Below are 26,749 nucleotides of genomic sequence, written 5' to 3'. Positions count from 1 at the left end.
AGGTGGGAAAAGCTCCCAGCTGGAAGATGCACAAGCTGAAACAGGAGCTGGGGGAAGGTGGAACCCTCCGACCAAGCCTCACTAAACAACCTGTGTCCACCCAGCCTGGAAAGGAAGGGAACTCCCAAAGCACTGAGAGGCCCCTGGAACTCCCAAAGCACTGAGAGGCCCCTGGAACTCCCAAAGCACTGAGAGGCCCCTGGAACTCCCAAAGCACTGAGAGGCCCCTGGAACTCCCAAAGCACTGAGAGGCCCCTGGAACTCCCAAAGCACTGAGAGGCCCCTGGAACTCCCAAAGCACTGAGAGGCCCCTGGAACTCCCAAAGCACTGAGAGGCCCCTGGAACTCCCAAAGCACTGAGAGGCCATGAGAACCTTCCAGCCTAAGGAATGTAACCCTGCAGGTCTGAGGCTGAGGAAATCCCTCAGCATGGGGCTGTCATGTTCCATACTGAGTATTAAAGCTGCACTCTGGTGCTCAGGTCCAGCCCAGGACACTTCCACCTGTCTGGGCCCACAGGTGTCCTGGAAGAACCTCCCTGTGACCCACAGAAAAGGGGTCCTGCTGCTAAGAGAGGAGGAACAAGTCATCTCACTGCTGCTCAGCACAAGACACCAAAAAAACCTTACAATGTAAACCAACATCAACACTTTCTCCAGCAGAGAAAACCCTAAACTTTATTAGGAGTTTGCATAAGTGAGATTATATTCCATTAAAGAGATTATCCACCTTTTAACACTGCCTTGAGAGAGGACTTATGTGTGGCACTTTTCCTGCTTATCATCTCCCAAATGGTGTCCCATTAAATCTGCAGAAGGCACATAACTGACACTTCAGCTTTTAAGCACAGATGATACCAAAAAATTCTGACACTGTAACAGCACTGCCAAAAACTCACATTTGTGGCTTTTCTTAAAGATTAAGTACCTGAGGAACAGATTGCTATTTTCAGATTTCATTTAGAATTTAATCTTTAGTCATCGTGGCAGCAGAAAACTGAACCATTTTAAAAAAATGAAACAAATTATGGTGGATTTTAAAAATCCCACTAATTTTGAATTCTGTCTCTCTCACACTGATCTGCAAAGACAATTCTGCAACATTCCAATTCTGAGTTGGTTTGTAACCGAGATGGAACAGTCTCTTCAAATAGTTTGATAACATTCTATTTAACTAACAGAACTCTGAAAATGTTCAGAGAAACGTTAATTTGGAGGGTTTCACTGGTTTATTCCCTGGCACAAGATCTCATGGTTACTAGACACATGCATGCTAAATATATTACAGGCTGCCATGGCAGCAGGTCAGTTCTGCACAAGCTGCTTGTATTAAATTTCTCCTATAAGTGACACTGGAGTTTTAGCTCTGCCACAGCAGATACAGGAAGAGGCTGCACATTCCAAACCACCATCTGAAGGGGAAAACTCTGCCAACACAGCCCTAAGTGTGCCTGTACTACTTTAACCCATTTACTATTTTAACACACACATGCAAGCCTTGCATTTATGTTCTCTATATTATGAATTTTTAAGATTCCAAACTCCAAAGTTAATGGCTTTGTCGTAGTCTCTTGCCATGAAAATTTAAGGAAAAGGTCACAGAATTAGAGACTATAAATGGTGACATGCAAGACTGATGAAATTCCAGGCAGTGTTATTAACTGGGTATTCAAGTACACTGGGAATCTTTTACTGGTTTATTAAACTGCTTGGTACATGGTAACTACTAGAACACATTTTTAAAAAGCATCACTGCATATTGTTCTAACAATCTCACAGCAGATGTTCTCCATAAAAGACAGTGACATATTAAAAAAACCCACACATTGTCTCTACATATATTGACATATCTAGAAATACACACATTGGCATATAAAAAGTGCAAACAAATGTGAGTTGCCAAAATTAATGGAGCACACACTAAAAATATTTTATCACCCTCTGTCACGATGCTTTCCTATGTCACACCACAAGAGAGGACACACTGCAGAGAACTCCAGCCTGGTGGGGGAAGGCAAATTCTTCCAAAAGCTGCCTCTAGACTGACACAAGGGGACCCTTCAGACCACACCTCATGGCTTCAGATTGGAGCCCTGGAGAATGCCAAGATAAAAGAGGAATGGACTCGATCCCAGAGGTCAAGAGAGATTAGAAAATTATCTGTATTCTGCTGGAGGAACACACATTAATCCTTTTCTTTCCTAAGCACAGACGAAAAGCCTCCCTCAAACCCTAAGCAGGGGTGCAATCATGATCTGGCTGGAGGCAGAGGAAATCACACAGACCTTGGGTAAATATTTAGGCAGTGAGCCCATATAAAAATCTCAGACTGCTGCTCTCTAGTGCAACCATATCCACAGGGACCAGGTTAAAGTTCTCATTACCTACTTCAACTGCATGTTTGCTGCATCCCATAAGCTCGTCCCGACACTGTTCATCTAAAATAGAAACTTCATGGGATGGTTCATAAACCCCTGGTCCTCCCTTTCCCCTGGCTGGGACACCTGAAAACCAGAGAGAACCACCAACAGGTGACCAAGGTATCCACCACAGAGATGCTCGGGCACATCAAGAGCAGAGGTGCAGATACACTTGGATTTTGAGGAGACGATTCTTTCAACTAGATCATTATTCAGAATCATTCCTTAATTAGGCTGCAGAGCACAGCACCATTTGTCACTGACAAAGATACAAAATACCACATTTTTACAGAAGAAAATTATTATAACACTCGTGATTTCAGTCACTTAAAGGTTAAGCACAGACTAAAGGGAGTCCTGATATACTGATCAGGTTTCATTTGGACATGAGAACTCTGCATTAAGTCATCATGTTGAAGGCACAAAATCTCTGATGCAGGAGAGTCTTTTTTTTTTTCCTCAAACCAGGAGACACAGTTCCCTGAGCTCCACACAGAATGTGCACTCACAGTGTCACCCATCAGCACGTGATGGAGATGCTTTATCCGGTCAAACAGCGTCACACGGACCAAGTGCTCACACACAGAGCTGGCTCTGCCTGAAGCTTTAACGCCGAATCTGGGCCATCCCTGCACTCGCAGTTTCTGTGCAGCTGCTCCCAGAGCTCCCACCCCCGGCCCAGGGGGTGGCAGAGCCTGTCATTGCGAGGAGCAAAGAAAAGTCCCTCCTCAGGAGCCATCCCTCACCTCTGCAGAGCTGCCACAAACCTGAGCCTGCCGAATTAGCATGTTCCAGCCTTGGCATTTGACTTGCTACTGCTCAAATATTTAAGCCATCACTTTCTTATCTGAGCCAGACCTGTACCTTTCTTTTCATTACATTTGGAATTTTCTTCCATACTGAGGACTGCAGAGCTACAAACCGTTCTGACCTGCTCTGAGCAAAGGCCCAGCATTGAGAACAACCCAAACCAAGTCCCAGCACATGAAGCACTCAACAGTTCACACACACACAAACACACACCAGATTCCTCCTGCAAAGGGAACAAACACAGAACTAAAGGCAAGAGCTACACTGATAAAAGAAAAACCACAGAAAAGCAATGAAATAACTGAACCAGTAAACTTCAATAAGAAGACAAAACTAGAGAGTGGAATGCACAAATAAACCTTGTCTACAGAAAACATGTTTTCATCTGTCTAAAGAACAAGTTTCTGTTTAAAAATGCAGTTTCCAAGTTTTACCAATACAGTAAAAACTAAGGAAATTGTGCTTCCACTGTAAGCAAATAATACTAAGGGGCTACAGAGAAAAGTGACACTGTTACAGGTCACATGAACGAGTTCTGAGTGAGAACAATAAATGCTCAATATTATACAATACATAAAAACATCCCACTGACATTGGTGACAGACTTGGAATTGAATTATCTGCAACTGAGATGTGCTACAGGTTACTTTTATTTCAGAAGCAAACAAAACCCAACAACACCAGAAATCAAAACCCACCCAACATGATTATCAATGAAAGCAGAGCCTGCCTAATGTACAACGATGCAGATGCTCTGACTCGTAGATCAGCAACTGCTTTGTTTCTCCAAAAGTGTTGGTACCTCATCGGTCACTTTGGGAGTAAATGCTTTTCAAGACTCCAGATGAAAAATAAAAAAACACCAAAAATTTGTTCATGCAATGCACCCAGCTGACTGATCTGGAACTTTATTCATGAGAGCATTAGAAGACAAAGCAAAAACTGAAGGAAATATATTAAGATAAGGAAAAAAAAGAGATACTTTCTGAGAGTAGAATTCATAAGACTTTCTCAGGAGAAAACCCACTAGCACTTGAATAAATAAATCTGACAAATCTCACCATCTACCCACTAGGAAATGAAATGAATGAAAGCTCTGAAAAATAGCAGAGAGACACAGAACTGGGTGTGGTAGAAGTAGTTCATGTCTACTTGCAAGTGTGACAAAAAGAAAAAAAATAATAAACAGCAGAAGTTGACAAATTCTCTCTCCCAGCTCCTCACACCAACCCTGTTCCAGCACTTCACTGCAGCCCAGCCACATGTCAGGCCAAACCTCCTCTACACAGCACTGCCCTGCCCTGTTAAACTGCACCCAGGCACCGAGAGCAAGACCAAGGCATTTGCACCAGGGACAGCAAGGAATCCACCAAGTCAAAGGCAAGGCACCACTCAGATTTCCTCAACAGCACAACACTCAAAACAAGGCAAGGCCTGCCAATGAAAATACCATTTGCTGCTAAAGCAGTGGATCAGCAGACACACTTCAGGCACAGAAATTCTCCAGGTCACAAATTACACTTATAATTTAACCCCCAGGTGTCAACTGCAGAACTGAAAACAAATGCAAAAACACACCTGCAATAGAGAACTATTTATAATCTTTCATCTTCCATATTTATAACTAGCAAGAGCTGATGGAACTCATCCTTAGTTAGAGATGAGGCTTCACAGAGTCAGCCATCCATCTGGTCAGGTCAAATTACAACAGGTAGAAACCACCACCATCACCAGCCACAAGACCCACATGCAGGGCAGTCCTGAAGCCTCTGCCACATGTACAGACCAACATGAAATAAAATTCTCACCCCCCCAGCCTTCCTGATATGTTGAAGGCCATACAAGCCAAAACTTTCTCCTCAGAAACAGAGGCATCAATCCAGAGCAGAGACAAATTTCAGAACAGCAAGTTTTACTGAAAGCCACAAACTTCATTGTAGTCTAATCACCTACATTAAATACATACACAATATCTCATTTCTTTTAAGGATAACTGATTTAAATTTGCCACGTAAGTTTACTTTTGAAGGCACTTCATGCAGCAACACTTACTAAATCAAAAACTGTCCTCACAGTACACAGAAAGTGACCAAACCACATCTAATAAAGAAACAAATGGAAAAAGAATAGAAGTTGGTGGGTGCCATTTGTTTTACTGGAACACATCAAACAGTTTCACTGCTGTTCTGCTCAAGATGTAAAGAGGAGCTGAGACAGGAATTCACAGCTCCAAACCACACGAGCCCACGTGACAGGCCATGCCCACCTCAGTGTGCAGGGGCTCTGCCATGCCCAGGGTGCTGGGCAGGAGTCACAACTGAACAGGGTAACCCACTTTCCCAGGGGCTCAGTGATGGCAAACCTGACTCTGAAGGTGTGCTCGCCATTAGGAAACAGCTCTGCCCCATCTGGGTGGGACAATTAAAGAGCAGTTGGTGAAAAGATGGATTTTCAGGATAAAAAACCCAAATGCACAGCAGTATTTTTCCTCCTGTGTGCTGTCCAGGATAGTACCTTAGCAAACCTTTCAAACCACAGAGTTACCAGGCCAAGCCACAGGGTTGCTGTACAGGAAAATTAGCTGAGCTTGTACCACACCTGAGCACACTGCACACACCTCTGGATGCACAGGTCTGATGCCTGGGGAGGAAACCTTCTGCATTTGGGAGATTTCATACATAAATTGCCTCAGATGAGCAGAACAGCACTAGAACTCAGACACCTTTTAAGCAAAGCAATATGGTAGTTCTCTGCACTCATTATCCAGCTAAGTCTGAGCATCTCTAGATCCAGTGCACCTTCCCAAAGGCAGAGTATGAAGCCCAGGCAGTAAAAAGGTTGAAACCAGAAATTGCCAAACAGCATCTGAACCCACTGGAGCACCCTGGAAATTGGGAGTGCAAAGTGCAGATCTAAAGCCACATTCATTAGATTGAACAGTGAGACTCCAACATTTACTGTAGCTCTAAAACAGAAACGTACAGATTGACAATGAATGACTGTGAATGTTCTCTAAACAATGATAATCCAATTAGGCATCACTCATTTAGACAGATGCATTAATTATGCTCAAATTGTCTCCTATTGCTAAAATAAAAGTTCAATAATTTAATTTTGCACGGGAATACAACAGAGGAGAAAGAGACAAAGACTTGGACTGAAAAGTTTATGTAAATGCCAAAAAAAGACTGCTCCCTACCCACTCAGGAACCATTAGAACCCTTCAGCATATTTTTGCCCAACATGGTTTTACTTATTCTTTTAATTGTGTTTGAAAAGGTTTTGCTAAGACAACTTGTGTATTGACAACAATAGAGCCAACAATAGTGCTGCATTCTAAAGAAGACAATGGCAAGATGTGACTAACGTGTGGTAGAGAAAACACATTCACTGCCATGGGAACCCTGTCAGAGCTCACCCTACAGCAAGTCGTGCACAGGAAGCCTTTCTGGGCTCAACTTCCTCTCCTAATAATTCCTCTACTAATACTTGTAAGACATAAACATTAATATTACAGCAGGGAAGAGGCAGCTCACAGCATTTCCATCTGAACAGCTCCAACAGACCCGAGGAGCCAGAGCAAGATCCCCACACTCATCACCACAGCCAAGGATTTCACTGGAACACTGACACCAATTCACTGAAAACTCATTGTAAGCAGTTAATGAATGTGGGAGAAACCAGGAAAAAAGAAAAGGAAAAAAAACCCCACCTCACTCACAACACAAAGAACCAAGTGCTACAAGAAATGTCACAAACCCAGCAGAAAGGTGACTTCATCTAATCTGGTCTGGAAGTTTCACCAGAATAAATCTGTTGTAACAAACTGAACTGCACTAAAATCTAACAGGAAGAGGCAAGTTCCACCCCCCAGTCTCAGTTATAGTGCAACTCTATCTGTGTGCACAAGGGCCCAGCAATACCAGTAAAATAAAACTGAAGTTAAACATTAAGCCACACATAGGACTTGCCTGATTACTGCCTGTTACAGGAAAGGCTCAAGGAATCTTGCAGTGTAGGCAAGACATTCACACACAGTTAAAACCCCTTTTTCTTGCTTCCTGCACTGAGGTGGTACATAAAATCCTCCTGGAAGCAGAACTCAGAAAATTACCAGGAGAATTTGTTTTTAACTATGTCTTGAAGAGTCCAAATCAGGTTTTCAATGAAGGTTTGCAGACTCAAACACGACGTAACAAAATCACGTCTTACAAGTCTTTTTGCAGGTTTGAGAGATGAAAACACAGGACCTAAAAGCATCAACGTAGAAGTTTAGTAAAAACTCAGAATGAACAGAGCCATCAATCCAAAAATAGAACAAACTTTCCCTAAAAAGCATTTTACATGTTGAAATAACAGATCTCCATTTTCTCCTTGAAGTCAGCAGCAGCCAGCATGGCATGGCCAGCACTGGCCACTGAGCCAGCACGAGCTGCTACTGCACCAAACAGCCCATTGGAAACAAAACCCTGAAATCCATTTTTAATCAACAAAAGGCATGGCACCTTAGCACTTAATTTTAGCTTTTTATGGACTTCAGAAAAAGAAGTACTCTTCTACAGAAAATACACAGTAAATCACATCACGACCAACATCCTGAATGTATCGTATGGAGTTCCTTCCCCTGCACTTAACAAAGTGTTCTAATCCCTCCTTCACGATTGTAACAACCACAACAGCAACTGCAGCTCTTCCAAGAGCAAGTGTTTTAAAAGCAGAGCTTACCCCTCTTAACTAGTGCACCTACAACAATTTCCTTCATGTGTAATTGTGGCCTTGTCCAAATTTGCTTTTGTCTAAAGAAATGAAAATGGAAAAAGAAGACAATTTTAGGAAGTATCAAACCCAGATACTCAGTCTCAAGGAATTATAAACATTAAGGGTTGGGACCTGGTCTAAGACCTTTCAAGGACTGAGACCAGAAACACTTCCAAGTCTGAAACAAGGAGTTTGAGGTAAGATAAGGCTCAGACACTCCCCCAAGTAAAAGAGTTGGTAAAATGAGCCAGACACACTAAAGCTACAAATATAAAAAACAACCTTAGCAAAGGAACTGAATTTTGTATCTTCATTACACTTGGATCTTGGCTGAAACAAAACAGAAGCTGCTTATTTGGTTGTTGTCAGATTCCTGAAGGAAAACATCTGTAAATCCCAGCACAGACAAGCTGAAGGGCCCAAAAACCACTCGTATCTTCAAAAAATCCTCTCCTACTCCCTCCTTTCTCCCCAGTGGCCCCAACACTGACACATCTCTGTGGTCCAACACAAGAGACCCAGGCACGGGGCTGGCTGTCCCCTCACTGCCCCAATACTGCCAACAGATCAGACTATTTTAAGATAAGCTAATTATGCCACTGAAGAATCTTATAAGCCACTAAGATTAAGCAGAAGAGACCACAAAGAATTAAAGGCAACAAAGCACAGGTGAGGCAGAAGCAAGAACTGTGATCTCAGCCCTTCCAGATCAGGAGCCTGGAGGACTCCTCATCACATTGCAACTCTGAATTTCAGTCTGTGCTTACCTTCTCCTGCTCCCAACACCTGTAACAAGCACAAAAGGAACTTCACATGAAAGGCTGTTGTTCCCTCCACCTTCAGAAAATTAGTCATTCAAATCTTAGGAAAACAGCACACCAAAATCTTTGTGGCTTGCTCACAGGCATTATCTACATGCATGCAAGACAGACAGCTACAGAAACCAACTTAGGTGCCTTAAAAGAAATAGATCTGAAGGGAAAATCCTCAATTATGAGTGTGTTAGACAGAAAATTTTCAAGAAGTTTATCAGATGATCTTCTCATTAACATTTCATTAAAGGACTGCATGATGGAAAGGCAGGTAGAAACCTCTTTGGAGAACTAGTCAGTCAGTATCTTCAGGTATATTGTGGTCGGTTTTATTACGGAATAATTCAGCCCTAAAAAAACATGTTAAAAAAAAAGCTCCTGCTCCCCAATCTCCAGAACACACAAAGTAAGAGAAGCAAACTGCTGTCCAAACCTGCAAACCATGACAGGGCAAAGGGAAGGGAAAAGGAGAGGACAGGCAGCTGCAATGACAACCCAACGAGCTTCCATTCTGGATCACAAGAACCTGCTCCTTGGTGCAAATGCTGCTCCACAGCCAATTCCCTGCAAAAATCCCCAAACCATCCCTGAATTCTGCAAACAGCATCCTGACCAGACTCTCTGGGCAGGAAAAAAATCCCAAATGCTCTACATAACTATTCCCATACACTTACAAACAGGCATCATCAACATGAAGACACATTTATTTTGCTGAATGAATCCCAGCCTAACATGACACTTCAATCAAATAAAATACATTAAAGCAAAGCAAATTAAGAAACTGAACACAGTTTTAAATAATCCTACCTTTAAGTTACTCTTCATAAAATTAAGTAAAAGTACTTAAGAAAATAACAGTTTACTGATGTAAGATTAGAGCATTATCAGTGACGGCACTTGAAGATGGAACTGTCTATTCCCACAGCTTCCTAAACTTACCTTTCCAATACAATGAGGTTTATGTGACCACAGCCTGTTCTCCCTCATTAACAGCTTCTGATTAAAATGGCCAGTTTCAACCAACTGCCATAACAAATGTATCAATTATCTTGGGGATTTTCTGAAGTGCTGTGGAATCCTTGCCCTGGCAGTTGCAGAGCCCTGGGCAGAGCAGTGCCCTCAGTGAGCAGGGGCAGCAGGGCCTGTGGGATGCTCAGGAGTCAGCAGGTACCTGCACTCAGCCCACCCACAGAGCATTTAAAGCACTTCAAGAACTGATGACGGGATACTCTGAAAGATCAGGGAATAACAGAAGAGTTGGAAAATAAAGGAAAGGGAAACTCTCTAAGTTTTACTATTTGCAAAATTACTTCTTTAGTTTTACTGTTCAGCCTTTTTAAATTTACTTCCACCATTTCTCCAAGCCACATTTTAATACCATAAATTAAATGGGCTGTAGTACACAGAATAAAAATTTTCATATACACAGTCTTTGTTCTTTTCCCCATATGATGCTCCTCTTGCTCATCGGCAACTCAGCCATGGAGCTGGCACCCTTTTATCTCCTGCAATCACACTGGTTATGCCTGCCTAAAGCCAGTGCTAACAGGACAGTCTACAGATCCTTTAATGACTCCCATCTCCTCCGAGACAAAAATTAGACGCCGAAAAGGATAAAAAAAAAAGCTCCAAACCCCAGGATCGCCCATGAGTAACACCAGGTTGGTGCAGCCTCTGCGGTGTGTGCTGTGGCCAGAGCCGACGGCTCCGCTTTGCCAAGCCCGACCCCGAGCGCTGCAGGGCACGGCGGGAGCACCAGAGGGAGCTGCGGGGGCTCCCATGGGGCCCCTGGGGTGGGATCACACCCTCCTCCCACGGGGCAAGGCCTCCCCTCGGCCTGTACAAACCAGCGGGTGCACTCGGGTCTCTCATAGCCGAACATTCGGATCCTCCCTCTCTCCTCGCCGCCCACGCAAGGAGCGGCTCTGCATTGCCTGGTGGATCCGGGCAGGTTTCACACCAGCACCTTGTGCCAACGCTGCTGGTGGAAATCCGTGTGCACCTGACACCGACCCAAGGGCAGCCTCCAAGAGAACTACAGAAACAGGCGTGTCACCACCGGGCTGAACTTGGCAGGACAGGAGTCCAACCTCTCACCAAAAACCTGTGGGGAACCCACGAACAGAGCAGGAAGAGGCAGCAACCCACTGAACTGGAGACGCCTCGTATCGAGGGCAGAGCATGTGCAGGAAGATTTACTGCAAAGCAGCTTGTGGGATAACGGGGGGAGATCAGGTTGCACTCATCCTGCTGCGATTTTAAGGCTCCTGTGTAGATAAGCCCAGGAAAAAATTCCACCAGGAGTCACCGGGAGCATCAGAATGGCACGACAAACAGGAGCTGCAGTTCTCAACTCTCCCATTACCCCATTTCACCTCCTGAACAAATCATTAGTCTTTTAAGTCTTTCCTCCTATTTTGCATAAAGCTCCTAAATGATCTCACTATTCAGGAGCATTACTCTCTTATGTTTTAAAATCCACAACTTGCAACCATTTGAATACCATGTTTTACTAGTTCCTTGAAGACACTGAATTAGGAATGATACACAGAAACACTGACCATTAGCTCTGTCTTCTAACGAAACAAACCATTTAACAATTATCATACGATAACTCTTGTTGTTTCTGTCCTGCCCTCAAATTTCATCTCCTATCAAACCCATGACAAAGTCTGGAACTCTTCTTGAATTTCCCTGTCCTTCACTGAGAACAAGTGCCCTCTATTTCTGTATGACTTTGTAATACAGATTTGATAAAATACAACGGTTTTTAAATTTCAGTTAATTCAATTGATAGTTTCCCGTTATTTTTGACAGCTATTCAGGTGAGCAGTTTTCATACTTGTGACAAAGAAAACAACAAGTATTATTCTATGATACCCAACAAAGCCATTACATGCTCTACATACTCCTTGGGAATCCTCAGGGAATTGCTGTTAATAACCACAACCTCTGAAAACACACTCATATTCCAATATCCTCCAATATTCAGTGAATTCCTGCCTCTGTCTATGACCACATCCCTCTTCAGCCATCAATGATTTTGTCTCCTTCTCCTAAAGGAGGATTCTAATTTAGTGCTTCCTAATGGAAACCATCAATACTTTTACTGCTGGAACATTTTTTCAACAGCTCTCAAGGCAAAGATCTTCACACACCTTTCAGTGACAAAAAGACACCACGGTTTGGAATGTTATGAACAAAGATAAGGAGAACAAGAGGACAAAACACAAAGAGACCCAACAACACACAAACCACAAAACCCCCAATACTTCAAAAGAAACACGGGAGGATATTAAGGAAGTGTCTCAGAGGAAATCCTCCTTCTGCACTCAAAAGTTTCAAATCCCAAAAGACAACAAAAATATGTGTATTATTAAACTCAGGCTAACAAACATAATTTGACAATCTATAGGCTCCAAAAGTGCAGCAGAAAGTGCTTTCCCTTTTTGCAGGCATCCAGTAAAACAAGGCATTTGGTGCCCCTTCACTTTCCCATTTTTCACCCTGAAAACAAGGGGATTCTCCGCATAAACTTAAGACACCTGAATTATAATTAAAATCTCATATAATTAGACAATTTTAACAGCTTTAAGGAAAAATAAAAATTCTGAAAAATTTAGTTCATTACCCTCAGTGTCTGACCAGGTAATACAAGCACAATGATGATGGAACATCCCATTTTCTCAAATACTCTCAGAAGACTCATTGCTTTGAAAGCTCACACTGGAAAAAGCAACATTTTTAATTGCTCTGTACACCGACTTACTGGCTGTTGTTGTTGTCAGCTCACAGCTCTTAAAACAGGATGCATGTAGTCATATCAGGAAGAGGCAGTTGCTGTGAAAGAATGATACCAAAAACAAGATGTCCCCAAGGCTGATAACCTCACACTGTGTGTCTGAGCTACACCACACAAGGGTGTCACAATGGGATGGTCAATTAAATACAATTCTAAACACCTGGAGAGGGATGACTGCTTAAAAACACTGCCACAATTTTTGGTATCTGAGAGAAAAAGAATGACAACTTCTTTCTCAGCTCTTAAGTATTGCAGATTCTGTGTGATACAGGGGGTAAAGGCACATTATCCTGACACCTTGCAATGGCTTCTGCAATGGGCACTGCCAAGACAAGTCTGTTCTGCCTTCATGGCCCCCCATCCTCAGCACACGTGTCTATCTCAGGCTCTGAAGGTCCAACTCGCCTACTCTTCTCCTACAACTGTTTGTAAACCTTCCATATCACAAGGGATACCAAAACACTCTCCTCTGAATTCTGTCTCTCAGCTCTCAGAGTTTAATGATTTAACCCCCTGACCTTCCAGACCCAGTGAGAGGTCACAGACAATGGCAGGATCAGGCCCAGGGGGGTTGGTCCAGCCCCCAGCCCTGGCTCTGCCCAAGGGGTTCCTGCAGGTAACAGCTGGCACAGCTGCTTTACATTCTCACAGCTCTGTGGGCAGCTTCCAAACAAAAATAACATTAGGCCAGTTCATGAAATCCTAAATTACAGTGTTAGACACAATCTGGTTTTCAAACGAAACCGAGTTTCAAAAATGCTCAAAGGAATTTGAAGCAAATGGGAAAAAAATCCTTCTTTCCCTCTACTATCACCATAAAATTATCATGATCACAAACCATCCATTCTACACCCCACTCCAGGTGATCTCTGGCCACAGACATGTTTTTCTCTGAGTCAATTAGCTCCTGATTAGGAAAAAAAGTAAAAGATGCTTTGTCATCAGTGCCTGGTGCACAGACATTGAAAACAAGCACCACCTTTCCACAGCTGGGCTCGGCTGAGAATTCCCAACACTCACTTTTTATCTTACTATTCTTAAAATAGGCATGCAACAATACTTAGAAACTCCTGGTGAAGGCACAAAGCAACACAAAATGCATTTTTAAGTCTTCAGATTGGCCCAAGGACTTCAGCAGAATTCAAAAGCTCTCCAGGGACAGAGACAAATATAAGTGAGAGACCTACCTAATTAAGCATCACTAACATTTTGAATATAAAGTAGTTAATTCCCTGAAAAATAATTCAATTAATCACACTCTTATTAAGAAGGATGTATTTTCTTCCCATCAGAGGCAGGTTTGTGCTGTTACAACACACGGGGAACAAAAATCAGAGTGCTCTCCATAGAACAGGCTCTGCATGCCCCTGCACCAAAATTTAGAAAAAAGATTGCTCACAATATTTAGCCTGCCTAATTGTCATAAAATTCCTGCTTAATTCTTCACTGTAGCCTCGGATTAAGGATAAAAGGAAAGAGAATGATATATACATAGATATACATACACACATAATATATATAATTTAAAATACTCCAACTCAGTGACTGTCCTGGAGAGACAGGAGTGAAATCTCAGGAACAGAGTTGTCTTGCAAGATATTAAGGAGGAATTAATGGAAATGAGAGTATACACTAGAGGGGTTTATGTTCCTAAAGAAAAAGTTATACATGAAACATAAAGAGATCTAGAAAAACTTTTGGAGAACCATTAAACAGAAGCCTAAACAATGCAGCTGTGAGGGGTGGCCAGGTAGAAATCCAGATCAGATGCTTACTCTCAAATAAAGAAAGCAAAATATATTATTGCAGGCTCCAAACTCATTATTTATTAGCTGGTGCTCTGCCACAGAACACGTGCTGAGGGGGAGGGGAACTGTCATGTTCCACAGCTGAACTCTGCATTTAACTCTTAGTTCTGCTATTCAGTTTTGTTACACTGGACAATGCACTGACCACCTAAAATGTACTTTGATCAGCTGTCAAAAAAATTGCTGAAGTTTTGTACTGGAAGGTCAACAAAACTGACCGAGGGGGGAAGCAACAGAAAGTCTTGCTGTCATCTTAAAAGCTTCCTGAGACATCCAAAACACCTCAAACAGCCCAAGGAAAAGCCAGCCATGTGTACCCATTTCAGAGCTGCCTGCACCTTCCAGGCCTTTACTCATTTCACCGGCAGGAGAAAGGGTGACCCCAAACCCCCCTCAGCACCACCCCAGCCACAGAGTGGCCACTCCATTCAGGGAATTATGGCTGGGGCCTGGCAGGGCACACCGGGAAAGAGGCAACAGGGCATTTTTGTTCCCTGGTTACTTCACCAGAGCTGAAGGAATCAAACCTGAACACAAAAAAACAGGCACCAAATTCACCCATATTATCACAAAGACACTGTGAGTTCTGTCCTGTTTCATCTGTTGAGGAACAAATTATTATTACCCCTGTGAAATAATGTCTTTCCAATACAAGAAACGTGAAACTTAAAGAGATTTGTGCATCAAGAAGTTACACAGCACATACATTGCCACATGATGTTCCAATTAATTCCAAGGAAGATTTGCTTCAGTGAGAAGGAAAGGCAGATCCTGGTGCTTTGCAGACATTACCAGGCTGCTGTCATGACTGAATAGGCCTAAAGCCCAAGTTTTACAGGGTATTTAATCCTGTGGCCTTTAAAAATAAAAATGAAGAATTTGGTGAGGTGAATAAAATGTGCTGATGTCAATTTTTAGAAAACGTATTTTTTTAAAAAAATTGAACTAAAACCCACAGACAGCTCTCAAGCAAGGCATAACAAACCACACTTATTACTAATTCAAGGTATTTCTCATTTAGGGGAAGAAATACAAATACAGGTCTGCATGTTACATAGCATTGTACTCCCCTGCTTTCAGAGGAGGTGGAGAACTGCTCGCTGTGTTTTGCTGCAGGGTTAAGGCTGAGAGCACAGCACAGAGCACAGCACTGCCCACAGCCCAGCCGTGCCTCCAGGCTCCCCAGAACAACTCGGGCCCAGAATACACACAATGACATCAACAAGTTATCTGAGAAACTTGGCCAACATGCTAAAATAAACCCATAAAATCTTTGCTGCCCACATTAACCAGTTTAAGGTAAACCACACACGCTACAGCTCAAAGAAGGTTTCTAAACCAGATGAGTCTTCTGCCATAATAACCTGGTTTATTCTCCAGGATTATTTCAAGTTTTAATTTGGCCATGTCCTCTCATCTACTCCAACATGACTCAGTTCTATATATCACTTTATCTAACTTAATAAAATTCAACATTCCCTTATTTCTCCATCTGTGGCTGCTCAGAGAAACAAACTCCTATTTCAGGAATCTAAACCCAGGTGTCTGTTCCTATGCAAAGCATTCCAAGCCCTCTCCCTCACTGGGGTGAGCAGTGACCACATCAGTTTGAAGACACCCTTTAAAATGGAGCAGAACATGCTAAAGGCTGATGTGTTCCCGCTGTAATCTGGAAGTGCCTGCTCACAAATAAATCCTGGAAACGCTGGGATATTAAAGCTGGGTTAGATGAGCTGCAGGGGCAGAGAGAGAGGGTTCCATCCACACCAGAGCTGTCCCTGTCACTGAAGGATCCTTCTCCTCACCGATGATCCTCCCCTGCTACCACTGGTGGGCCACGTCAACTACAGATTTAGAAAAGAATTATGGAGGAGAAAAATAACTGACCAGGGCAGTGGGTTATTTTCCTTCCGAAATTCCAGACTGAATGTCCTCAATCAGAAAGGGCTCATCCCCAGCTGCCCAGCACCATTATAATCCGTGAACATCAAGACAATTTGTTCCATTCTCTCGTTTCTGTTTTGCTGGCTTAACAAGTACAGAATTTTAAAATATCATTTGATAATTACACCCCTTAGTGAACAAAAGTGCCAACGTTATATCCTCTATTGCAATTCCTCTGATTTATGTAACTATAAGACATGGCATTTTGCACATATTCTAGCACCTCAATTAAAAAAAAAACAGTTTCAAAGAGGAACCTCACACTTCTCCCCAAATGCAAATCACTTGATAGAAGGAAAAAACCCCAAATATTATATTCTAACATGTAAAAGACAGAGATAAACATTTTCAATAATTTTAGTGAAAAAACAGATGACAGGAATGTTGCTCTGACACCTTTTGCACACACTGTTCAAATATTAGACAGCATTAAGAGGATAACAGGAATATCTAACTAAATACAGACAGCTAGTTCCCAAAATGGGAGAAAAAAACTTGAATAAAGAATAATTGTATGTAGACAGTTAACATAATTAAGCTTGAAACCTTATAGCCTTCCTTATGCCACATAAAAATTTCCCAGACTACGAGAAAGGTTTAAAATAAATACCATCTACACTACCAATGCCACACCAAAACACTTTTTTCCTTCTACTGTTTACAAATTATTCCTTTTTGTTGCTCCTTTGTACTTCCTAAACCCCCTTTCCTCCACTGCTCAGAATAAACTCAGTCTTCGTATGTCTATGGCACGCAATGTTTTACACGAAGCAGTAAAGAAAACACAAAAAATCTCTTCTTAAATTATCTCTTTTCCCCTACAGAACTCCAGTTTCTCAACTCTGGAATTAATCACCTGTCAAACAAGGCACTACGGTCAGCTTTCCTAAGCGATTCCGCTCTCCTCGCCGCTTAGCATCTCAAAAGCAGGTAAAACCCCACCGCAAAACACAGCTCCGTGAACTTAAAAAAATTTACTGTGTTTCCAGCCAGGAACGGAACAGCCCCTTTTCCTCCCGACTGGTGCCGCCGAACACGCAGCACTGGCGGCGACGAAGCCCCGGCCCGGGGACACGGACACGGCACAGCCCCGGCCCGGGGACAAGGCACAACCCCGGCACCTCCGGACACGGCGCAGCCCCGGACACGGCGCAGCCCCGGCCCGGCTGTGCCTCCGCCGTTCCCCGCACACTTCCCGTGCCCGGCCCCGCGGCAATCCGGGCACAGGCTGCCGGCGAGGCCGCTCCTGCGGCTCCGCTGCCCGGAGACACCGCCACGAAGGGTGCCCTGCCCGCACCGCCCCAGGGCCGCGCACCCCGCCCGCCCTCCCTGCCTCCCTCCCGGCCCCGGGCAGCGCCGCCGGCCCGGCCACGGCCATCCCCTCCCGCGGGAAGTTCTGCGGCGGCCGCGGGACCGCCCGGCCCGGCCCGGCGGGATGGGGGCGGCAGGGGGGACCCTCCCTGATCTCCTTCCCTCTCCGCCCTCAGCCGCGCTCCCCCGACCCCGGACGGCCAAGGGGTGCGGGGACACGCCCCGCCGTGCCCCGGGCCGGGGACCGAGTGCTCGGCCCCGTCGCTCACCTCTCCCCCAGCCCGGCCCGGCCCGGCCCGGCGCCGCCGCTCTCCCTGGCACGGCACGGCCCGGCCCCGCCGCTCACCCCGGCCGGGCGCTGCCCCGGCCCCGCCGTTCACTCCCGGTCCGGCCCCACCACTCACCTCCCCCGCGGACCGGCACGGCCCCGCTGCTCACCCCCGGTCCGGCCCCAGCTCTCCCTCCGGCTCGGCTCGGCTCTCACCCTTGGCCCGCCGCTCCCCCCGGCCCGGCTCTTACCCCGGCTCTCCCCCGGCCCGCCGCTCGCCCCAGCCCGGCTCCCACCCCGCCGCTCCTCCCGGCCCGGCCCCGCTCTCACCCGGCCCCGCTCCCTGCGCTGCCGCCGCGGCTGCTGCGGGGACACTGACACGGCGCACGGATACCGCGCCGCGCTATTCTGGGGAAACAAGGCCCGGCCGCGGCCGGATCTACTTCCACTGTCACCACTGTGCCGCCCCGCGCGGGATCCTTCCGCGCGCTTCCCCGCGCTGCCGGATCTCCGCGGGGCGGGGCGGGGATGGCGGGGCGGGCACGGCCCGGCGGGGCGGGAGCAGTGGCAGTGCCGATGGCGGGGATGGCGGGGCGGGAGCAGTGGCAGTGCCGATGGCGGGGATGGCGGGGCGGGCACGGCCCGGCGGGGCGGGAGCAGTGGCAGTGCCGATGGCGGGGATGGCGGGGCGGGAGCAGTGGCAGTACCGATGGCGGGGCGGGGCGGGGCGGGAGCAGTGGCAGTACCGATGGCGGGGCGGGGCGGGGCGGGAGCAGTGGCAGTGCCGATGGCGGGGATGGCGGGGCGGGAGCAGTGGCAGCGCCGATGGCGGGGCTGGCGGGGCAGGCACGGCCCGGCGGGGCGGGAGCAGTGGCAGCGCCGATGGCGGGGCTGGCGGGGCAGGCACGGCCCGGCGGGGCGGGAGCAGTGGCAGTGCCGATGGCGGGGCAGGCACGGCCCGGCGGGGCGGGAGCAGTGGCAGCGCCGATGGCGGGGCTGGCGGGGCAGGCACGGCCCCGCTCCGCGGCCGCGGCACCGCCGGATTATTTCGCGCGGGCGGGGAGCGGCAGGTCCCACATTCCTGCCCTGAGACCGCTCGGAGTGACGGTGCGCTCAGCCAATCGCAGCGCGCGTACGGCACCGCCCGCCAATCACGGAGCGGCTGGTGGGCGGGGCGAAGCGAAACGTGAGGGCTTTGAGTGACAGCGGCTGGCGGGCGGGGCGCTCAATCAGAAAGGCGGAGAGGACGCGACAGCCAATCAGAGCCGAGAGGGGGCGGGCCCACCGCGAAGGAACGCCCCGCCTCCCCGGGCTGGGCAGCCGCGCATGCGCAGAGCGGCGCGGTGCGTGCGCCGGCAGTGACGCGGGGCCCGGCCCGAGCAGAGCCGGCACGGGGGGTAATTAAAACGTGGGGTAATTAAAACACCCCCATTAAGTGTTCCCGCGGCCCCGGCCTGCCCCTGTCGTCGGGGGGGGCGGGAAAGAGCAGCAGTCACCCCCCAAACGGCCAGCTGTCCCTGGCACCGTCAGAAACCGCCTCCTCCCATATATATCTGTATCTATATATATATATACACACTATACAGTATTTATATAGATAGATACTGTATAATGTGTGTGTGTGTGTGTGTATATATATATGTGCATATATATACACGCTATTAAAGTATATATACTTAGTATATATATGCATAGTATATCGTATACATATGTATTTATATGTATGCTATACATTACTATATATACTATATAAATACATGTGCTGTATTATCTCCATATATACTGTTATATATGTAATTACACAGCTGGTCAGAGCACGGGGCCAGTAACACCAGGGCTGTGGGTTGATCCCTGTACGGGCCATTCACGTCAGGGCTGGACTCGATGATCCTTCTGGGTCCCTTCCAACTGGGAATATTCTGTGAAACCTGTGAAATATTATATATATAAACATCTATATACCATGTGTAGATGTATAAAAATATATACTATAAGACATAAAAATCTATATACCATGTAAATATATATAAAAATATATACTATAAAAATATACTATATAAAACTCCATATACCACATATATATGGATTTTATATAGTATATTTTTGTAGTATAAATTCTATTTAAATTAATATTTATATAGTATATAGTGTGTGGAGATTTATACATTATATAAGGAGTCTATAGATATACTCTGTATATACTATATACATATATATATATTATGTACATATATAATACTGTATATATACTATATGTATATATAATGTTTAATTTTTTTTTCTGACTGGCTCCTGTGCCAGTCCCAGCTCAGTGAGGACCATGAGCTCTGTCTCCATGTTCAGACCAAGGGGACAGCCCACCTTGGCTCCCCCTCCATCCATCCCCCTGTCAGAATTCCCATTAATTTTGCTCCAAGCAGAAAAGACTCCTCTGGAATCCACAATAAAAGACACCCAACTGGCATCTTTCTCCCTCACAGAGGGCAACAGCTGAAGAGTGACCCAAAAATAAAATTTTGATGATAAAATGATACTTGCCAAAGCCTCATCTGTGCTCTGCAGCCTCTGCAGGTTTATCCTGCCCAATCCATTCCAAGCCATTCCACGGCACAAAATCCCAGTGCAGAGGGCAGGTCTCTGCTCCAGGACTTGGAGCAAAGGGGCTTTCCCTGGAAAAAAGCACAAATCAGAGCGTGTCCTTTGCATTTGAAAATGGTACCATTAACTGGGCACAAAAAAAGCTCCAGGAAGGGCTGGAAAATGGGATGCAAGAAATGAGCAGAGACTCTCCCGTCTCACAGCGCGACAACCACACCCTTGGATGGGAAAAGGCAGACCCTCCATGGGCATTCCCAATAAATGAATGTACATTTTCTTGTCAGCTCAAACAGCAGCAGCAATTCCCAGCTCTCAGGAATTCTGAACTTTGTAAGTGCAGTTTGCTTGGGATTTAAAAATATGGCAGGAAAGGAGTTGAACAACTTGTGTCATCCTCCTTTTGCTCGAAACAGAAGTGCAAGGGAAGGCACTTCTTGCTGTGGATCTTGGAAAAGGCTTATAATAAGTGAGAAAGACAAATAACAAAACACAGATATTTTCCATCTGTTATCAGTTCAATTTGTTACTGATCTATAATAATCAGGATGAGATTTAAATCCATGCAGTTTTCTTACAATTCTAACATGAACAGCCCAAATGTCATTGATTTTTACATGAATGTGATTTATTCTCTTCTTCCTCACTATCCCTGTCATCCACAATATCTGTGGGGTCTATTAGTAGAATCCAATGATTAATACCATGAAATCCTCTCCTGGCATCAATATGCTGAGAAGAAGTTAAATAAAATACTGAATATGTTATAAAACTCAGTGGGAATCAGTAAGACACCGAAGCAAGGCCTGAGCAAGGACTTCTGGATACACTCATTAATTATTTTCAGTACATATTATTCCAAGCTGGCAGAAATAGAGCAGGAAGCCAAAGAGATAAATAATTGGCTCTAATCTGTCCTGTTTTCAGTGGCACCACAAGAATAAGCAGAAAGTGTTGCTCGAGGGATTCCTACATGTGCCTTGCAGACAATAGTTCAGGGGCACAGTGGGAGCTTTCCCACTGAAACACATTCCCCCTCGATGGGAACTGTGTAACAGGCAAGAAAAGGAAGTGCAAAATTTGGCATCAGGTTGGAATTCCAGATGTTTTCCGTGTGCTGCCACATCTGGCCCTGCAGCCCCCCCTTGGGACTGCTTGGATGGGTGTGGGGAGGGCCCAGATGTTCTCACGTGTCACAGTGGCTGCAATAAAAAGCATCAGCCCTGGGGGTGACATGAGTGAAACCACAGAGGAATTTGTGGATCAAAGGGACTAAAATCACCCCCAGACTCGATGAGCACGTTCTGTGCTGGGTTTAATTTCCAGGACAACTGCAAAGGCCAAATTCACCTGGATAAGCCAAGGGGGGGAAGCTGGAGGTGATTAGGAAAAATCCACCCTGCAGGGGAAAATGACAGACTTTGTAAGATGTAGAAGTAGCAACACAACAAAGCCCAGAGAACACCAAACTGGAGTGTCGGTATGACAAGGGAAAAGTTACCACAAGCACTGCTGAGATCACTCCTGAGAGAGGAGAGAACAACCACTGAATGCATTTCTGCCCATCTTTTGTACAAACCAGAGACTAAAAAGAACCCCCTGAAATCTCTTCCCTTGGCCAAATAGCAGGCACTGTAATTTCCATGATATCCAAGGAGAAATAAACTCAGAGCAATAGCAAATATAAAGAAAGATATGAAAGAAAGATACCAGTGTTCTTAATTTTAGCTAAATAGCCTCAGAGTTGAACAGAGTCACCATCCAGCAGTTGTTATGGCAATAAAGCTTTCCCTTGCATTGCTGTTCCAGTGCATTTCCACCCACCCATTCAAGGTATTGAATGGCACTACCAACCCAAATCGTATCTCCACTGACTCTCAACTTACAGTTTCGGGCCTTTTTACAAAACACTCCAGAGATTTACCATGGCTGTTCCTCAGGCCTCCTTTCAAAAGCTCCTGATATTGCAGAAATCAGCTTTTTCATCCTGTGTCCTGGAGAAAAGAATCTCAGTCTCAAGTTTTTACAGGTGGATGTTACATAAAACCAAATGCAGGGCTTTTAAAGTCATAGATAAGAAGAGTAAGGGGTGTTAAGTAGCTTTTACATGTTTGCCAAAGAGTTAAGTTACCCTTCAAAGGGAAGGAGAGTCTAAGAACAAGGTTTTCAGAACAAGGTTTCTGCAAATCACAGGCCAGATTAATTCCTAACATTGTTTCACTTACAATGCAGGAAATACTCTATGAATCAAGATTTTGTAAAGGATACTGATTGCAACAGAACTGAATTGTACTCACAGCACTTCAGGATGGGAACTCACACTGGAAACAAAGGACAGGGCCTGGGGACCCCCACCTGGAGAGCAGGAACTCAGAGAGGAGCAGACAATGGTTCTTTGCCACTAATGCTCTGGGTACAACCCCCTGGTCACCTCAGTGTGGACACAGCCCATCCTCTTGGAAAACTGGCTGGGAGCAAACTCCCCTGAGCTCCCTACCTGTGCTTGGAGTGCTGCTGTTACACTCTTTGGCCCTGGAGTTCCACCACAGACAGATAAAATCAAGTAAAGATTTCCTTATTTCAGCCAAATCCCAACTGCCTGACAATGCATGAATTAAATTCACTCAATCCATTCCATAAACTGCCCCCTGTCAACCCCAAGTATTTCCACATAGTTATATGGTAGGTTCAGTAATCTGATTGCCTTGGGAATATTTGTTTTTCCAAACCTTGTGGCCAAGGTACATAAGATCAGATCAGACACAGCTTGTCTATGAACACTGTTCTGGGGGTGTATTTGCTAGTTCTGAGTTACAGGTAGAAGTTCTCTTTCAAACTCTTCCAGCCAGGGCTGTGAGCTCAGTTCCCTGGAGTTTCCTGCTGCAGCACTTGGAGTTTTGCTTTCCCTTGGTCCCCTCAGGCTGGAGGATCCCCACGGGAGGTGCTGCCATTGCCTCACCAGGGCATGCCCGGGCTGTGCCCAGTGAAATCTGGGATGGTTTCTGGTCCCCGCAGGTCTCGGTGGGATTCACGCTCTTCTGCCAGGATTTTCTCACCATCCTGCACGTTAACACGACCCAACAGCTGGGTTTAGGAGCCTGGATAGAAATAGCACCCTCAGGCTGCGAGGAAGCTGCTTGGAAAGTAAGGAAAATACGTTATTTAATGCACTCTGACATTTGCCTTTCATCCCCTTATTCCTGAGCTGTGTTTCTGTAAACACCCATAATGACAAATGCTGAGGAGCTGATTCCTTCACATGGATGGACCAAGCGCTGCCTTTTGAGCCCAGGAGATGATCCCAGAGCAGCTCACCCACCTCTCCCTGGATCCATAGTGGGAAAAGGGCTCAGAGGGTGCCTGGGAATTCCTGCTTCCAACAGCACTCAGGATCACAACCTCTGCGATTTTATTTTCATGGTCGCTCTCTGTTGCTTCAGAAACTTCCTGCTTTGGCCATATCTTTCCATTCATTAAAGCTGCAGCTTGCAATTAAACCTTCTGACATGGCATAGCTGAGATTTTTTGGCAGCAGCTTTAACCAGAGGTTTGCCGAGTTTCCTGCAGACGGCTCTCAGTTTTTCATATCCTCGTGAACACTCGCCACCTTCTTTTAATAACTCACAAGAAGCAGCCTCTCTGAGGACGCTCATTGCTGCTGCTCCCCCAGCACTCCCTGGCTCTGGGAGCAACGTGTCGTGCACGTGTGTGTTTATGGGGAGCAGAGAGTGCACACGCACCGGGTCGTTTGACATCTCATGCAGAACACACAGATTGTTCAGCAGATCTAAAGAAAAAGAGTTATGGTCAATATTTTCGTTATTAAAATGCCATTCTCTCTTCTAATAACATTGTGTTATTTCACCCCTCGAAAAATAATCATATTTACCACATTATTTAAAGCCTACGGGCCTTCATCTGTTAATAATTTTGTAGCTCTATACATACTATGACTTTCATATATTGCAACATGAAACTATTTGTATTATTTTTATGCAACAAAGTATTTCTTAGGATAAATCTTGCCCTTTTTCCAAGGAGCTAGAAACCACTTTAAAAGATTTTAAAGTTATTTGCATTTTTAAGGTGTAGAGTATATTTTATAATTTAGAGACCTGTTCAAACACTGCTTGCCATTATCTCTACTAGAGATCTGAAATTTATTTTAAAGGGGATCTTTTTAATGTTCAAACTGACCTTAAAGTCTTTTTTCTTCTAACATTACCTGGCAAATAAATTCTTAAAGGGATATTATCAATTTAGGAACTCTGCTTTAGTCTGGAAATTTTTCCAAGAGATTAAAAAGAAGATGGCTCCTTTTTTCTGCAGGTTTAATTTCTATATTTGACAGCAGTGTGTGTGGTCAGTATCTCATGCTGGTAGGAAACAAAAGGGATAGAAATAGATATAGGAGACCATAATACCTGAAACGTCTTTGAACTACTTTTTAAAGTAGATTTGAAGTTGATGGGACCTCTTTAAGTGACAAAAGACTTGTGGAACTCTTGAAAGGCAGACAAGTTGCTCTGACTTAGAGCACCCTCAGCTCCCACTGCAATCAGCTAAAGCTGCTCTTAAAATCTAAGTTTAAGTGTTATTTTTCTTGCTTTTATTTGCTTTGCTGTAAACTCACTGACTAAACTGCAATACGAAAAGGCCCATTTATTGCCCTGATCTTGCAACCTTCACATCCAGAGCCCTCAGTGGCTCTGCCTGGTCTGTTAGAACGTTGAAGGCACAACAAAGAAAGATCTAAAGCAGTTAACCTGTGAAATTAAGTTTAACTCCTAAACTTGGGCAGTTTACAAGGTGCATTTTGGGTCTTCTCTAACCATGTCCAGACTCCTCAGTATGAATATGGTGTATATTTCATTGATTTTGGAGGCACAGGGAGGATGATTGGTCTGTGTCCCACAGGGTATGGCACCACCTTCCCAACTCCCTCTGGCCCTTTCAGGGAAAGGCAAAAATGCCACTGATCCTGTGCTGGAGGTTTTAGTTTGGAAAACAAGCCTCAGAAACTGAAACGGAGCCTCAACGTGGATCAACTGGTGCACATTTCCGAGAGCTGAATCCGAGCAGGCATTTGTTACGGGGTTTGTGGTTTTCTTGGCTGTGATTTAGGATTATTGCATACTTTCTCAACCCTTTACTAAAAATACGCTCAGCTCCAACCACGAAATGCGGCAGCACATTTGTTGCAGTCTCTGGGGATGGTTTCTTATCTGTCAAACAGTGTAGAAGGCAAACTGGCAGGGAGACAGCTCACCTGTTCCCTGGGTTTGCTTCATGATAAAGCTGCTCCACAGACCCTGCTGTGGCATCGGGGACAAGTGTTCTGAGGCAGAGCTCTGGCACACACATAAACAGGTCACCTCGTGCTGAAATGCCACTTCATTCCCCAGCCAAGCCAGCTGGCTTTGGACAGAAAGTTCTGTTCTCCTTGCGTGGGCAAACTTTATCGCCTTCCCATCCTTCTTCTCTTGCTGTCACATTGCTGCAGAGGTGGCGTGGCTGATGGCAGAGTGAGAAGCAGCGTTCAAAATGTGTCCAAGATAATAATGCCTGGTCCTGCAGCCACGTGTTGGATCGAGCCACGTGATCTCACCCAACCTCTCTCCTTTCGTCATATGGAAATAGGGAGAGATAACTGAGAACGAGTTCAAGTTGTTGAGGTAAAAGGAAAAGTACTGAGAGTCTTGCTGTGTCATCCTGTGTTTCTTTGGCCTCAGTCACAGTTTCAAAGGGTCCAGACTCATCCAGGGTTTGGACATTTTGTATCTTTGTTTCAGCAAATCCTATTGAGGTTCTCACTCAAAGAAGGAAATTTCTTCTTGGAAACCATGACCCTCTCCTAGAGTGAAGAGTAAGAAAACAAGTGTTATCTGGGAGGAGAGCTGAAAGTTTGGGATTGTTGGGTTTCTTCTTTTGTTGTCTTGGGGTTTGTTTTTCAATGTTTCCTAAGAAAGATGCAAGTTCATCTTTAAATTAGACTTTATAATGAAGAGTCTTCAAACTTCTCCATAAAATACTGCTCTATAAAGTCAATGGAGAGTCTCTTGTTAATTCTTCAAGTCTCTTCTTAAAGCCTCTTATTAATTCTTAGAAGACCTGACCTGCAAAGCTGCACCACCTAAATGAGTACAACACCCGACAGGTGCAGTTTAACTGATGTAGACGTGGTTTAAATCTGTTTTACTGCACTTAAGCCAAGCTGAACTG

General features: G+C 45.2%; 1 protein-coding gene across 6 annotated transcripts in view; it reads right to left on the bottom strand.

Annotated features, from left to right (window-relative positions):
- The window catches only part of MEF2A (myocyte enhancer factor 2A), an 82,278-nt gene extending 63,933 nt beyond the window's left edge, over positions 1-18,345 (bottom strand). For all 6 annotated transcript variants that reach the window (XM_071568846.1, XM_071568842.1, XM_071568845.1 and 3 more), the window contains exon 1: positions 18,263-18,345. The gene's annotated coding sequence lies outside the window, so the exon portion shown is untranslated. The remainder of the gene's footprint in view (positions 1-18,262) is intronic.
- Between the last annotated feature and the right edge of the window lie 8,404 nt (positions 18,346-26,749).

The sequence above is a fragment of the Pithys albifrons genome, chromosome 13 (assembly GCF_047495875.1).
Source record: "Pithys albifrons albifrons isolate INPA30051 chromosome 13, PitAlb_v1, whole genome shotgun sequence".
NCBI classification, from domain to species: domain Eukaryota; kingdom Metazoa; phylum Chordata; class Aves; order Passeriformes; family Thamnophilidae; genus Pithys; species Pithys albifrons.
The sequence above is the reverse complement of the archived record's forward strand: the minus strand, read 5'-3'. Positions and strand labels throughout refer to the sequence as shown.